Here is a 17,057-nt window from a genome sequence, read left to right on the forward strand (position 1 = left end):
ATAGTAGGAGCACAGAAAATACTGTAGATGTTGTCTTTAAAGTAGCAAATTGTGAAATCGAGATATTTTTTTAACTGTGTAATTTTATTATTCTATTTTTATTATTTCTTTTATAAGGTATTTTATATGTTTACCTCGACTTTAGAAATATATATATATATATATATGTGTGTGTGTGTGTGTGCGTTTTCCTTGGCTTCAAATTTGAAAGATGAATCAATTTCAACCAATAATTTTTAGGTCACATATAGAAGTAAGGAAGGAATCAAATTATATGTCAATGATAAACGTTTAGAAGTGATGACTCTACTGATAACATCCTCATAATATTAAAGGCTTCTATCATTTCGGGCTGAAGAAGAAAGAGAAGAAATAAGTAGATATTAGATGTTCTTTCTGTCACATAATCTATATGAATATTACATGCAATAGAGTTTATAATAATTGCCTATTTATTCCCTATATGTGAGGGCTACCCACTGACCATCTCTACATTTCTATGTGAACAAGCTTTCCCTTTATATATAAAAGTGGTTACCAATAAAAAAATTAAAAATAAAAAGTAAAAGTATTAAAAAAAAGCTTAGCAAAGCTATTGAAGGGTTAATCTTTTTCTTATTCATAGATCATATATCATAGGGCTCAACCCTTCCACAGGTAACACAGATTGTGGCCATTTACTCTTTGAATGCCACTGGCAAAGCAGCCAGTGGCATTAAAATCAATGGAGTTTCTGGAGAGTGACAACCCTCTCCAAAATAGTGGAGCGCTGCACCGCCAGCATGTTAGAGCCTGAAGATGTGGCCACAGGGATTTTAGAAGTGATTGCAAGTGTTTCTGATGAGGGTTCAGGTCCAGGTTTGGTAGCTGAGCCTAGACTGAAACAGATTTCTAAAATTTGGCTTAGGCCAAACCCGAATTTTACCGTATCATTCATCACTTGTTACTGACTTGTCAACAACCGTGAATATAGGAACAGTACAGCAAAGTTTCGTCAAAGCAGCTTTGAGAGTACAGAAATTGTAGGGGGTAGTGAAGAAAATGAAGTCACAGAATATTGACCTGAAACAATGCTACGCCATATGTAGAATAATAGAATAAAACTGTTCCATCTTTGTTGAGTATCAATGCAGGGTACAGAACACATATCAACATGATATTTAGTAAATGTCTAAGAGATATAAGTTTCACCCCTTTGACCTCAAATTTGACCTTCCTCATTTACTCTGGTGGGGTTAGACTGCTGTAGCCAATTGATGGAAAAAGAAATGTCACTTTGCCATAGTGTTCCCTTTATTGGCAACACTATTAGGTCATTAAATAAGAGCCCCTACACTGAACCGGTGACGCCATAGGCAAGTAAATTTACTTAATTTGTCCTTCTCCTTCTGCCTTGATCCCTGGAGGATTTTCTTAATATTACATTAAAACCCCTTTAAATAAATTGACAAAACAGGTAAAAAAAATTGTTGTGGTTGGGGACTGATATGTAATTGTTCTGCATCACTTTATTGAAATGCAAATTTAAAACAAACCCATTATGAGAAATTGGCCAAGTATGTTGTCGACCAGCCTCTAGAGCATGTTTATTTCATGGCCAAGAGGAGTGGTTTTATCCAGCAAATCAACTTTAAAGTGAGGTGTATATTGTTTTATGAAGTAAAGGAGGTGGAGATTTTTACACTGTAGTCAAGCTTTTCCTGCCTCAGAATGCCACCTTCGCCAGGGCCGGCTCCAGGTTTCAGTGGGCCCCTTGGCGATAGAGCCTCAGTGGGCCCCTTAACAATGAACTTATGTAGCGACATAAAAAAAACTGAAATTTAAAATACCAAAACACATACGCACAACTGTACAGCATATATACACACACATCTAGTATATACAACACATACACACAGCTGTACAGCATATATACACACACATCCAGTATATACACAACACATCTGCACAGCTGTACAGCATATATACACACACATCCAGTATATACAGCACATCCGCACAGCTGTACAGCATATATACACACACATCCAGTATATACAACACATCCGCACAGCTGTACAGCATATATACACACACATCCAGTATATACAACACGTACGCACAGATATACAGCATATATACATACATCCAGTATATACAACACATCCACACAGCTGTACAGCATATATACACACACATCCAGTATATACAACACATCCGCACAGCTGTACAGCATATATACACACACATCCAGTATATACAACACATCTGCACAGCTATACTGCATATATACATACATCCAGTATATACAACACATCCACACAGCTGTACAGCATATATACACACACATCCAGTATATACAACACATCCGCACAGCTGTACAGCATATATACACACACATCCAGTATATACAACACATACACACATATATACAGCATATATACACACATCCAGTATATACAGCACATACACACAGACATACAGGGGGATATTTATCATACGCTGGCGCTCGTGCGCTGCAAATTCGCAACCCGATACATCAAGAGGCTTCTGCCTCTTGATGTATTGGGCTGCCAGTAGCGCAGCGTTTATCCTATGCCAGGCGCCGGCAGCAGCGAGTGTGCAGGCACGGGGACAGTAACCCCCCTTCATGCCCCATTACGCCCCACTGGCGTGAAGGTGGCGGATTGGGGAAAATAATCGCAAAAGCTAGTAATAAGCTAGCATTTGCGATTATTTCAGGGCCTCTGCGCCACTGGCGGTGCGCAGAGGTCCTGATAAATATGCCCCAAAGTGTATATACAGCACATACGCACAGATATACAGCATATATACACACACATCCAGTATATACAGCACATATACACACACATCCAGAATATACAGCATACACACTGGTATACAGCATATATACACCATGCACAGCATATATACACACACATCCAGTATATACAGCATACATACACACACATATAGATGCATTTACATATGTAGAAATCTACTCACCCCATCTGAATGTCACTCGGTCGGGCCTTGGTGGCAGGTGAAGTGGACCGCGTAGGAGAGGGCGGTCGGGTCGGAAATCAGGCGCGCAGTGTTAAACTCTCCACCTCCCTGATGTTATACAACCAGTTAAACCTCATTTTCTTGATGCTGCCACGAAGCTGGACCATGAAAGAAACATGATCATAAAGATGTTCAGCTGGTTGACAACATACTGGAAATAGTTTATTAGTCCAATATATGATGACAAGTTCACCTTATGCTGCCACCATATGTTGAGATGTGGGGTCTTCTGGCTGTTAAAATAAGAAATCTTTACTCAGGCTTCAGGTCCAAAGAAAAGGTCTGCATTTATTTGCACAAAAATAAAATGAACAGAACATAGCAGATAATTCAGGGGTCAGGTTGCAGCTACCTTGGAACAAGCAGCTACCTTGGAACAAGCAGCTCCCCTGTGGGCAGATCAGACACTATGACCTAGAGACCATCCATGTACACACAGGTGTCATTAAATACCCGACTATTTCCCTTGAGTCTTAAAGGGTTAAACCCCTGGGTTGCACCTTTAACAACAAACATCACACAAAGATATATATTCCTTACTTTATATATGTAACACCACAATACTGTATAAAACACAATATAAAAATAAAGGGGAGTTTACATTATACACAAGTAACCAAAGTAAGAAATACAAACATAAACCGCATGGCTTCAGCTCTGCATCACCTGCCAGTAATCAGGTGCAGCTATATAATCCCAGCTCACCCTCTGCTCAGGTTTTGCACACACAGGTAAGATCAGGTAATGCTGAGTGGTGACTGCTGAACTGGTTTGTGTGTTGAAACAATAGAGACAAAGGTTTGCTGGCAGGAGGAGGAGAAAAGCAGAGAAAGTACAAACACATAGACAGACAAACAGTTCACTATTCACCCCTCAATAGTCAGATACAATTACAATATTCAGAAGCCAGATGGAAATGTATGTATACAACATTGTCTGTTCCCAGAACTAGATGGATTATCATGTGTCTGCTTAGAGAAAAGCTGAGCAGCCTTGGGAAGTGATAGGAGCTAAAACAGTAGTAGCATTGAGTAAATTGTGAAGTAAGGGTTAAAAATTATATATTGTGTTAACATCACTAGGGGGTTGCAATTTGAGAATTGTCTTTCATGAAAAAAAACCCTTTAACATCTCATCTTCAGGCATACTTTACGGACAGATTTACAGGCACAGACTTTACACCTATAATATATTTATAATTCTAGCATTAAACTTTATTAATTGTTTGTAGTCAGTCATTGGATGAGAGGGAATTAATATTTTTCTGTGCTGTTTTTTGCCCCATTGTTTAGTATCACACAAGCTTCTTTATACTGTAGAAGAAGTAAAATAGCATGGAAGTGGCCCCATTCCATAATTCCATAAGCTAACATAAATTCAGCTTGATTTGACACACATAGCAATTATCGATGAGCATATGTGTTGACTATAAAGATATCATGTTGCATTCTTGTCTTCCAAAGATATTTCGAGACACCAATATAACGAATATTTGCAAAAGCAGATCTTTCGTGTGATTAATATAATTGTGACTTCTCTATTCTATTAGGCTTATCTGGGCACATACAGATGATGGAGCTATCTAGTTTCTACATGTTAATGTTTCTTATTGCGTTCTACTGATTAGACATTTTTTCTCTGTTGATTACACAGTAATTCAATTACATTCTTCCTACAATTATGTCAGAGGCCATAACCCGGCTTCTTCTCCTGCCTTTTTCCCTGCTGGGGATGGCTAAGTGCTAATCACATTGCATAGCTCACATCACACTGTGTGAGGTTATTAGTACAATCTGTTCAAATCCTCCAATAAAGAAACCGTGAGCAAACAATTTCACATTTGCTTAAAACAAGTTAAATAATCGCCCATAAACCCGAGGATGATTTTGTTCCCAGAATACATTATGTACAACATTTATTCAATCCTTTAGCCAACTACAAAAAACCGTTTCCTGCGCCATCCGTATAGCACGCTTGTTATTATGATTAATTGTATCTTTTGTCTACCGATAATAAAAAAGTAGATATTGTCTCATTCATTGCCAGGTTTATTTCACAAATTCTTTAGCCCTTATTATGTGATGAAAAGTATCAGGATTTCTTCCAATGTGGTGGAAGTAATGCAGGAATTTCTTTTACCTTTCACTATAGATGAGCGGAACTGTAGTTTCAGTTCCGGTTCGGCAAAATGACCTGGACATATTGGCTGTTTGGACACTATTCTGGCAAATGGAAACCCCTTGCTACTAGCCTTAGCCATGCTGGATGATCTAAGAGACTGAACCGTTTCACTATATCCGGCATGACCTGGGGAGCGAGATTCCATCAAGTGTTGACACATGGGGACACATTTACTTATCCCACCGAGGAGTTCATCCAAAGTGCATTTTTCCCGACGATCATGCACTGTTCCGCGATTCCGCCTGTGCCGCTTCCACCCTCAGGTCCAACAGAGTTTACCTTCTTCTTCCTGGTGCATGTAAGTGCTTGATCTTGCAACACAAAGTGAAAGTTAAATCTCCCATTCAGTCCGAATCCGTCGAATCGTCTCACGACCAGCCCCCCCCATTTCTGACTCATGGAAGACAGTGCAGCTGCGCCAAAATTCGATCTCGTGTGACACAATCCCCTTTTAAATACCTGTCCCAGGGGCGCAAATTCCGAAAACCATGAACAGTCCGATGAAAGTGTGCCAGAGCTTGATAAGTACCACCCAACGCCTCACCTTAGGTAGCACTGTTCCTTGGTTTCAAAATCTGAATGACAGCTGCTGTCCACAGGATTACACACCGTGCAGTTTATTTCCTTGAACATTTCCTCAGACTACGGCTGTAGCACTATTGGCTTAGTCAATTAACAGAACAACAAAAAGACTAAGTATAACCCTGACCTAAGGGCTAAGAGATGTCCAAGTGATTTTTATTTTACTCTGCGGAAGAGAAAAGTAGCTGCTACTTTAACATCATTCTGAAATTGCTCTGAAATCCCAGCATGTAGCGATAGAGAAAATGCCAGCTTCTCACTTGACTGCAGCAATTTTGATGAAAATTGCAAGCTACTCAATGTAATCCTATAGATGGCAAAATCAAAGATATTACAGTTATGTATCTCCAGCTAATTATACATTCATTTCTTTATGTTTCAATCTTATATTCCAAACAGGAACTTTACCTTGTGTTACAAATACATCGGCATCCATCTTCACAGCAGCATATCGTGCTCAGAAACTGAGTCTGTTAACCCTACTTTCTCTGTCTACAAAGAGTGATTGACAGCTTTTCTTGTATGGATGTTGGTATACAGGCAGAGCTGTCAATAACAAACTTGTGTGGGTGGTGAAGAGATAAGTTGTGCCTATTATCTATTGTTAATGGAGTTCTGCTTTGCTATCAGTCTACATTTTATGAGGGAACTGTTAATTTAAATTGTAATACTGCCAGTACTGACAATAAGGTGATTGCTAAAAAGTGATAGCTACAGATCAGGAAGTGTCAGCTTATTGGTCAATTTGAAAGCTACAAGTTTTCACTATAAAGTAAATTAAGAGTTAAAGTTAAGAATAAGAAAATTTTAGATGATAAACCTTCAACCCCTTATGGATGAGGACTTTTTGGTGGCCTTGTTTAGGAATATAAAAATGAGAGAAAAGGTAGTTGAAATCTCACATACCCAGGCTTCTCTATGGGTGAGGTCCTGTAATGAGTGCTCCTCGGCATCTGGCAAGTTATAAAATCCACGGAAAAAGTGAGTAAAAGCTGGGGCACATCCACATAAAATCCAAATAACTTTTATTAGGTACACATTAAAAGATGCACACCGCAAGTGTGCATGGTTGGTGTAGGTACAAGACACCTACATGTTTCAGTTTAGCTTCAAGCCTTAGTCATGGTATAAGGCTTGAAGCCAAGCCAAAACTCGTAGCCAAAGCTAAGCCAAAACTTGAGGAAGCAGCACAAGTTTCTGAAGGAAAATGTAATAATGATTTTCAGTAGACTTATGAGCGTTTGCTTGTTGGTCATCTGATCGGTAGGACTAGGGATAGGAGGTTATTGGTCAAGGTAAATGTCTTTGAAGTGAGTCTGTCAGCTCCTAGGTCACATATGAAACACATACAGTATAAAGCCCTGCAAGTGAATTCTATTGCATCCTAGACATGCTTTTCTATGGAACATAGTTACATCCATATAAGCTCTATGGGCATAGCCGAGGCGCCACCCTGGTTTCACCACTCTACACCTTCCACTCAATACTCCAATAAGCAACGATGAAGCAGCACTCCATAGTGACAAATGTCCTTTATTTCAACATTAACAAGCAACGTTTTGCCTTCTCCATGAAATGTTGCTTGTTAATGGTGGAATAAAGAAACTTCACTTTTTTCACTATGGAGTGCTCATCACTCATGCTTATTGAAAATTGCTATGGCTTTAGTCGGACCCTATTGAAGACCTGCACCCAACATTTTTGCTACACGGTGCTGCTCCACACTCTCCTCTCTTGTTTCCCACTCAATACTTATAGGCTGTTCCCTGGTCCCCCTCTGAAGATGGGCAGGAGATGGTGCACTGGACATCACCCATGATTCACTAAAATTATTGTTTACAAAGAAATAACAAATGAATCACAGATTTCTCTGTATTCAAACCAAGATTTTCTAAAGAAGAAGGCAGGAATATGATGTAAAGGACAATATGTATAGTTTAATATGTGATAGCTCTACAGGGCCCACTGCCGTTCTCCAATACAGGAAGCCAATGATTATTTTTGCTAATAGTTTTTTTTATTGATTTATTTGTAACTAGATAAAAAATAAAAATAATGTTATTACTGGGGTTCAATCAGACCTGACATAATTTCAAGAAAAACGGTTAATAATTTTAAAGCCATTGGAGAGATTTCTTCTTTTCTTTAAGAGTTTGATTGGCTGGGTGATAAGGGCCAATAAATGCGCTGCCTGGGCTGGGACACCACATGTCGTTGCATGAATAATAGTCTGGATCCTGGTGCAGATTATTGTGCAGTTCAATGCTAAATTCTAAGAAGGAGGCTGTTCACTCGTTATCGTATGCAACAGATTTGAATATTAATGGTTTGAAGGTCTTGCAGATGTCCTCAGCAAGGCCCTCCAGCCACTTATAGAGAAGTGGTTACATGGAGGGGCCTGCATACAGTAATGAACAAACATTATCCTCCATCCACCAGAAGTAGAATATCCCAGGTAGTCCTAGCTGAGCCCTGGTGCTTGCAGGACATGTGACACAAGCCTTGTAGTTACACTAATAATGTTTGTTATTGGTGGTCAATACCTTCAATTTATTTTCTATGTTTTCTGAATTGCTTTAAATTAAATAGTAAAACTATCTTTACTTATTTTTAAACAGTCTAATTTACATACATGAGTTAGTTTTACAATTTTATTTTTCATACATATATAATAATAATAATTCTTTATTTATATAGCGCCTACAGATTACGCAGTGCTACACAGAGCATGCCAAATTGGTCCATATATAAAAAATAGAGAGAAAAATATACTTTTAATACAATACTTTTAATATTTAAAAACGTGAGTTTTTAGCTGTAGTACGCTGTACAGTTTATTACGGACCAGGTACAATGTCATTCTAACTTGTATAGAAGAACAATTTCTTTGTAATGTTTTATGGATTCTCCAAGTCTAGAAGATGCAGGTGCAAACATCAGAATACATCCACATATTGACAAAGAGAATCTTCAAATGATTCATAAGTTTCTTGGTTGTTCTGTTTTTTTTCCTTTCACAAACTATAACGTCCGTGAATGCTGTAGATCCAGCGCTGTGATAACCCGCAAGCGCTTTATAGATTTATATCAAATGGAACAAGTAGCAGGATCTTGAGTATGTGACTTTTGTGCATTGGTGGATGATTGAAGGTCACTCTCAGGGACAAAATTGTGGAATGTTACATGTATTTGTATGGAAATATCTGAATGTGTTCCTAAATGTGTTCTTAAACGGAAAATAGTGCAATTTCATGTACTTTCCTAGAGAGCTCAAACTGCCATAGGTAGGATATGAATAGTGGCATAAAAGAGTGTTATAACCTTGTCAGTACATTATGCTGCACTCATCCCCAGGGAACCGTATAGAATACTCTTGCCACTATGCAGATGATTATACTGCTCGCACATAAATATAAGGATAAATATTTTATTACTCTGAGCCATAAATTTACATTGTGACTACAGGTGAGACAATAAAATATTCTTCCACATGGCACAAATTCAACCATCGCCTCCTGAGAATGCCTTCTTCTGTGTGCTCCAGAACTATATTAAGATTGTAGACCCTTATTTAAAGGTTTAATCTAGGATGCAAGGGGTCTTTAAAATGCAGTAAATTAATTATTTTCAGTACAAATACATAAGGACAGAAATATGGATCTGTGATAATGCCCATACGTACATTTCTGATTTGTAGAAGCTTTGTCAAATTTTTTAAAAGTTTCAGTTCAGGTCATAATTAGAGATGAGCGAACATGCTCGTCCGAGCTTGATGCTCGGTCGAGCATTAGGGTACTCGAAACTGCTCGTTACTCGGACGAATACTTCGCCCGCTCGAGAAAATGGCAGCTCCCGCCGTTTTGCTTTTTGGCGGCCAGAAACAGAGCCAATCACAAGCCAGGAGACTCTGCACTCCACCCAGCATGACGTGGTACCCTTACACGTCGATAGCAGTGGTTGGCTGGCCAGATCAGGTGACCCTGGGATAGACTAGCCGCTGGCCGCGCTGCTCGGATCATTCTGTCTCTGGATGCCGCTAGGGAGAGAGCTGCTGCTGCTCAGGGAAAGCGTTAGGGTGTTCTATTAGCTTACTGTTAGGCAGGAGTGATTCTCAAAGAACCCAACAGCCCTTCTTAGGGCTACAATAACGTTCTACTTTTTTTATTTTAATTTGCATATTTTACCATTTTGTGAGGAATTAGCAGGGGGACTTGCTACCGTTGTGTTTAGCTCTTAGTGGCACACATATCCATAGCAAAGACCGAAGTGGGAAAATTCAGTAGGGGTTGGATTTCTATTAGGCAATAACTCAGTGTCATCTCATCTGGCATAGTACTGTGCTTCCTTTGATACTTGGCTAGAAAATAGCCATAGGAGAATACAAACAGCTTCTTGAAGCCTACAGTAGCGTTCTATATATTTGATTTCTGGTTGATCTGCTGGTGGCTGTAGTTTCTGCAGTGCATGTACTTGCCAATTCTGAGCAATTTGTAGTGAGACTTGCGACCGCTGTGTTCTGCGCTTAGTGGCGCACATATCCATAGCAAAGGCTGAAGTGGCAAAATTCAGTAGGGGTTGGATTTCTATTAGGCAATAACTCAGTGTCATCTCATCTGGCATAGTACTGTGCTTCCTTTGATACTTGGCTAGAAAATAGCCATAGGAGAATACAAACAGCTTCTTGAAGCCTACAGTAGCGTTCTATATATTTGATTTCTGGTTGATCTGCTGGTGGCTGTAGTTTCTGCAGTGCATGTACTTGCCAATTCTGAGCAATTTGTAGTGAGACTTGCGACCGCTGTGTTCTGCGCTTAGTGGCGCACATATCCATAGCAAAGGCTGAAGTGGCAAAATTCAGTAGGGGTTGGATTTCTATTAGGCAATAACTCAGTGTCATCTCATCCGGCATAGTACTGTGCTTCCTTTGATACTTGGCTAGAAAATAGCCATAGGAGAATACAAACAGCTTCTTGAAGCCTACAGTAGCGTTCTATATATTTGATTTCTGGTTGATCTGCTGGTGGCTGTAGTTTCTGCAGTGCATGTACTTGCCAATTCTGAGCAATTTGTAGTGGGACTTGCGACCGCTGTGTTCTGCGCTTAGTGGCGCACATATCCATAGCAAAGGCCGAAGTGGCAAAATTCAGTAGGGGTTGGATTTCTATTAGGCAATAACTCAGTGTCATCTCATCTGGCATAGTACTGTGCTTCCTTTGATACTTGGCTAGAAAATAGCCATAGCAATAGGATAGCATTGTTTGGTTTTAAAAACTCAAAAAAAAACAAAAAACACAAAAAAAAAAAAAAACACAAAAAAAACAAAAAAAAGTAAAAAAAAAAATAAAGTTATAACTCTCATTTTAAAAATGTTTAACCCGAGGGCTAGGGGTAGAGGACGAGGGCGGGGACGTGGGCGTCCAACTACTGCAGGGGTCAGAGGCCGTGGTCCTGGGCGGGGTGAGACACCACCTGCTGATGAGGGAGCAGGGGAACGCCGCAGAGCTACACTCCCTAGGTTCATGTCTGAAGTTACTGGGACTCGTGGTAGAGCACTGTTGAGGCCAGAACAGTGCGAACAGGTGATGTCGTGGATTGCTGACAATGCTTCGAGCAATTTGTCCACCACCAGTCAGTCTTCCACGCAGTCCACCCATGTCACCGAAATCGCCACTCCTCCAGCTCCTGCACCTCAGCCTCCTCCCCCCCAGTCTGCCCCCTCCCAGGAAAATTTGGCATTTGAACCGGCATACTCTGAGGAACTGTTTTCTGGACCCTTCCCACAGTCACAAACCACTTGTCCGGTTGCTGCTGAGCAATTTTCCGATGCCCAGGTTTTCCACCAGGAGACACGGTTGTCAGACAGTGGGGAAGTTGTTGTCAGGGCAGGAAGTCCGAGGGGGGAGCAGACTGAGGGATCGGAGGATGATGAGGTGACAGACCCAAGCTGGGTTGAGAGGCCGGGTGAACACAGTGCTTCTGAGACGGAGGAGAGTCCTCGACCTGAACAGGTTGGAAGAGGCAGTGGTGGGGCCAGACGGAGAGGCAGGGCCAGAGCTGGTGCATCAGCGCCACTGTCAACTAGTGAAGCTCCCGTGGTGAGGGCTCTTGCGGCGAGGGCTAGATCTTCAGAAGTGTGGAGGTTCTTTAAGGAAACACCGGATGACCGACGGACTGTGGTGTGCAACATTTGCCAAACCAGGCTCAGCAGGGGTTCCACCACTACTAGCTTAACTACCACCAGTATGCGCAGGCATATGAATGCTAAGCACCCCACTCAGTGGCAACAAGCCCGTTCACCTCCGGCCGTGCACACCACTGCTCCTTCCCCTGTGTCAGCTGCTAGTCAGCCCCCTGCCCAGGACCCTGGCACAAAAACCCCATCGTCGCCTCCACGATCCTCCACAGCATCCACCAGCGTTCAGCTCTCCATACCCCAGACGCTGGAGCGGAAACGCAAATATAGTGCAACCCACCCGCACGCCCAAGCCCTTAATGTGCACATCTCCAGATTGCTTAGCCTGGAGATGCTGCCCTATAGGCTAGTAGAGACCGAGGCCTTTCGCAACCTCATGGCGGCGGCCGCCCCTCGGTATTCGGTCCCCAGCCGCCACTACTTTTCCCAATGTGCCGTCCCAGCCCTGCACCAGCACGTGTCAGACAACATCATCCGTGCCCTGACCAACGCCGTTTCTGACAAGGTCCACCTGACCACGGACACGTGGACGAGTGCTGCCGGGCAGGGCCACTATATATCGCTGACGGCACATTGGGTTAACTTGGTGGAGGCTGGGACCGAGTCTGACCCTGGGGCTGCTCATATACTGCCGACGCCGAGGATTGCGGGGCCTACCTCGGTCCAGGTGTTTCAGGCCTACTATGCCTCCTCCTCCTCCCACCCCTCCTCCACCTCCTCCTCCGAACTACCATCCGTGGGCACGGCGCCATCAGTCGGTAGCTCTAGGCACAGCAGCAGTGCCGTCGCTAAGCGACAGCAGGCGGTGCTCAAACTGCTGAGCCTAGGCGACAAAAGGCACACCGCCCAAGAGCTATTACAGGGCATCACGGCGCAGACTGATCTGTGGCTGGCACCGCTGAACCTCAAGCCGGGAATGGTTGTGTGTGACAACGGCCGTAACCTGGTGGCGGCTCTGCAACTCGGCAGACTGACACATGTGCCATGCCTGGCCCATGTGTTAAATCTGATAGTGCAGCGTTTCCTCAAGACATACCCCAATCTGTCTGATTTGCTCACGAAGGTGCGCCGCATCTGTGCGCATTTCAGGAAGTCCAGCCCAGATGCTGCCACTCTCAGGGCAGCGCAGCGCCGCCTCCAACTGCCCGCTCACCGACTGTTGTGCGACGTGCCCACGAGGTGGAATTCAACACTGACCATGTTATCCAGAGTTTACCAGCAGCGCAGAGCGATTGTAGACTGCCAGATGTCAACTTCCACCAGAACTGGTAGTCAGGTCAGTCAGCTTCCTCAAGTCTACAATGAGGAGTGGACGTGGATGTCTGATATCTGTCAGGTGCTGAGTAACTTTGAGGAGTCAACACAGATGGTCAGTGGCGATGCCGCCATCATCAGCCTCACCATCCCGCTGCTTGGCCTGTTGAAAAACTCTCTGGTCAGCATGAAGTCGGAAGCTTTGCGCTCGTCACAAGAGACGGGGGAAGAATATTCCCTTGTTGATAGCCAAAGCACCCTGAGGTCTGTTTCTCAGCGCATATCGGAGGAGGTGGAGGTGGAGGAGGATGAGGAGGAAGAGGAGGAGAATGTTGGCGAGACACAAGAGGGGACCATTGTTGAGTCCTTCACTGTTCAGCGTGTATGGGCAGAAGAAGAGGAGTTGGAGGAGTTGGAGGAGGAGGAAATGGACAGTCAGGCCAGTGAGGGGAGTGAATTCTTACGCGTTGGTACTCTGGCGCATATGGCAGATTTCATGCTAGGCTGCCTATCCCGTGACCCTCGCGTTCAAAGAATTTATTCCAGCACCGATTACTGGGTGTTCACTCTCCTGGACCCACGGTACAAGCAAAATCTTCCCACTCTCATCCCTGGAGAGGAAAGGAGTGTGAGAATGCATGAATACCAGCAGGCCCTGGTGCACAAGCTGAAACAGTATTTCCCTTCTGACAGCGCTAGCGGCAGAGTGCGTAGTTCTGCGGGACAAGTAGCGAGGGAGAGTAGGCGAGCAGGCAGCTTGTCCAGCACTGGCAAGGGTACGCTTTACAAGGCTTTTGCCAGCTTTATGTCACCCCAGCAAGACACTGTCACCTGTCCCCAGTCTCGGCAGAGTAGGGCTGATCTTTACAGAAAGATGGTGAGGGAGTACGTAGCTGACCATACCATCGTCCTAAATGATCACACAGCTCCCTACAACTACTGGGTTTCAAAGCTGGACATGTGGCACGAACTGGCGCTGTACGCCTTGGAGGTTCTTGCCTGCCCTGCCGCTAGCGTCTTGTCCGAGCGGGTTTTCAGTGCAGCTGGTGGCATCATCACCGATAAGCGTACACGCCTGTCGACTGACAGCGCAGACAGGCTGACGCTTATTAAAATGAATAAAGGCTGGATTTCTCAGAATTTCCAATCTCCACCAGGTGAAGGAAGCTCAACCTGAATAATTGATCCACTCCTCCTCCTCCTCCTCATTTTCCTCCTTCTCCTCCTCTTTGTACAGTAAAGCAGAGGAAAATGGCTATTTTTTGACAGGGCCCACTGGCTCTTGCTATAGTACTTCATGCATTTAATTTTTCTGGAGGGCCACCTACCCGGTCCTCTGTTTGAAACAATTTTTGTGAGTGCCACATACAGGCACTCAATCTATTCCATTTTTCTGGAGGGCCACCTACCCGGTCCTCTGTTTTAAAAAATTTTTGGGACTGCCACATACAGGCACTCAATCTATTCCATTTTACTGCAGGGCCACCTACCTGCTCCTCTGGTTTGAACAATTTTTGGGACTGCCACATACAGGCACTCAATCTATTCCATTTTACTGGAGGGCCACCTACCTGCTCCTCTGGTTTGAAACATTTTTGGGACTGCCACATACAGGCACTCAATCTATTCCATTTTACTGCAGGGCCACCTACCTGCTCCTCTGGTTTGAACAATTTTTGGGACTGCCACATACAGGCACTCAATCTATTCCATTTTACTGCAGGGCCACCTACCTGCTCCTCTGGTTTGAACAATTTTTGGGACTGCCACATACAGGCACTCAATCTATTCCATTTTACTGCAGGGCCACCTACCTGCTCCTCTGGTTTGAACAATTTTTGGGACTGCCACATACAGGCACTCAATCTATTCCATTTTACTGCAGGGCCACCTACCTGCTCCTCTGGTTTGAACAATTTTTGGGACTGCCACATACAGGCACTCAATCTATTCCATTTTACTGGAGGGCCACCTACCTGCTCCTCTGGTTTGAAACATTTTTGGGACTGCCACATACAGGCACTCAATCTATCCCATTTTACTGGAGGGCCACCTACCTGCTCCTCTGGTTTGAAAAATGTTTGGGACTGCCACATACAGGCACTATCCAAATTAAATTGTCTCCATAGCAGCCTCCACACGTTGTCTCCATTGCTACCTCCAAAAGTCGTCCATATAGCTGCCTCCATACATCGTCCCTTTATCAAACGAGGTGTGTCAGGCAGAAATTTGGGTTGTTTTCATGGATTCCACATCAAAGTTGTTAACTTTGTCACCACCCTGCTGTGTAATCCCCAAAATATACTGGCAAACTTTTACCATTTAGGGATATTATTTCAGCGCTTCTTGCGCATCTGTTTACATTCCCCTCACCCGGCATATCCTAAACTTATAAGAACGCTACTACACTTGATCTTATACAAAAGGTTCTTAGAAGTGCTGTTTGGGGAGTAGCCTAGAGACAGGGGCTTGGATTGGCGAAAGCTCGCCTGGCAGCGGAACGCCAGCTCCATGCGCATCATGCGCTTCTTGCGCATCTGTTTACATTCCCCTCACCCGCCATATCCCAAACTTATAAGAACGCTACTACACTTAACTTGGTGCAGGCTGGGACCGAGTCTGACCCTGGGGCTGGTCATATACTGCCGACGCAGAGAATTGCGGGGCCTACCTCGGTCCAGGTCTCAAAGGCCTACTGTACCTCCTCCCACCCCTCCTCCACCTCCTCCTCCTCCGAATTACCATCCGTGGGCATGGCGCCATCAGTCGGTAGCTCTAGGCACAGCAGCAGTGCCGTCGCTAAGCGACAGCAGGCGGTGCTGAAACTGCTGAGCCTAGGCGATAAAAGGCACACCGCCCAAGAGCTATTACAGGGCATTCCACATCAAAGTTGTTAACTTTGTCGCCACCCTGCTGTGTAATCCCCAAAATATACTTGCAAACTTTTACCATTTAGGGATATTATTTCAGCGCTTCTTGCGCATCTGTTTACATTCCCCTCACCCGGCATATCCTAAACTTATAAGAACGCTACTACACTTGATCTTATACAAAAGGTTCTTAGAAGTGCTGTTTGGGGAGTAGCCTAGAGACAGGGGCTTGGATTGGCGAAAGCTCGCCTGGCAGCGGAGCGCCAGCTCCATGCCAAGATCCAACTAACATAGTTTTAACTGCAGCACCTTTAATCTACTACTAGTTCACTGCCTCCATACATGGTCCCCTTATCAAACGAGCTGTGTCAGGCAGAATTTTGGGTTGTTTTCATGGCTTCCATGTTAACTTTGTCGCCACCCTGCTGTGTAATCCACAAAATATACTGGCAAACTTTTATCATGTACCGATATTATTTGAGCGCTTCTTGCTCACCTCCTTTGGTTCCTCTCTGCCACCCATTGGTTTGAAGCCTGAGTCCATTTAGGGTATGTCGCCATGCCACTCTCTAGCCTGCTGCCGCTGCCTCTGCATGCCGTCCCCTATAGTGTCAGGGTCAATTATTGGATGTTTTAGATGCTATCTAGCTTCATTCTGTCACTCTGTCATGGCCATGCTGTTGCCCATAATTTTGGCATAATGGTGCGATTATGCAGCCTCAGAGGCATCCATGCATGCTGCCCCTGCTGTTTCCTGTCCATTTCCGTGGTGTTTCCATCCTTTTCTGAGGTTCCCAGGTGTTTGGCCAAGCTTCCCTGTGCAGAGCCTTGGTCCCCTTGAAAAATGCTCGAGTCTCCCATTGACTTCAATGGGGTTCGTTATTCGAGACGAGCACTCGAGCATCGGGAAAAGTTCGTCTCGAATAACGAGT

The sequence above is a fragment of the Engystomops pustulosus genome, chromosome 9 (assembly GCF_040894005.1).
Source record: "Engystomops pustulosus chromosome 9, aEngPut4.maternal, whole genome shotgun sequence".
In the NCBI taxonomy this organism is placed as follows: domain Eukaryota; kingdom Metazoa; phylum Chordata; class Amphibia; order Anura; family Leptodactylidae; genus Engystomops; species Engystomops pustulosus.